A 690-nucleotide genomic window follows, 5' to 3' on the forward strand; every position below is an offset into this window, starting at 1 on the left:
TCATTCACACAAAGAATTCTATTTTTGTACGAAAATATTTGTATGATGAATTGGAACAAGCTTTTCCAAACAATCAGGCATTATCTACCATCTTATATAGGAGTCTTTGTTGATTGGGGCATGATCCTACAAAAGTCTAAGTCTGTTTGATTTGCTCTGTTTTTGCAAGCAGTATTGATTTTGGCTCTTCGTCTTGCTCTCTCCTGCAGGAACAAACACTGAAATTCAAGATTCGGCTTCCTGTAAGCTAAATTAAGAATTAAACAAGTCAATATTGTATAAATCCATGAGGGAAGCGGTGTGCTCACACCCCCATGCACGCACATTTCACAGCTCCAGCAGCACCTGTGGCCTTGAAGCCTGATGCTGGAAAACACAGCACAGCCGGCTTTCACAGAGTCCCTTGGAAGTTCGAGCGCCTCTTCCAAGATGCTCATGAATGCTAACTGAGCCTTCTTTCAAAATTAATAAGGCTTCAGTCAATTCTGACTGACGCTGAGGAAAAGAAAATATTTACTAAACATAAGGCAATAAACAGAGGACCACAGTTGCTATGCTGGAATAGCAAGCTAGCTAAAGTAAAGCCTTTACAAATGGCAAAACAGATTTGTAGCCTCATAGTTACTTACTGTAAACGATAACACTACTAAACAAATTCTCAGATGACTCAGCAAGAGGGTCATGACCACC

The sequence above is a fragment of the Pygoscelis adeliae genome, unplaced genomic scaffold (genome assembly GCF_000699105.1).
Source record: "Pygoscelis adeliae isolate BGI_AS28 unplaced genomic scaffold, ASM69910v1 Scaffold38, whole genome shotgun sequence".
Taxonomy (NCBI): domain Eukaryota; kingdom Metazoa; phylum Chordata; class Aves; order Sphenisciformes; family Spheniscidae; genus Pygoscelis; species Pygoscelis adeliae.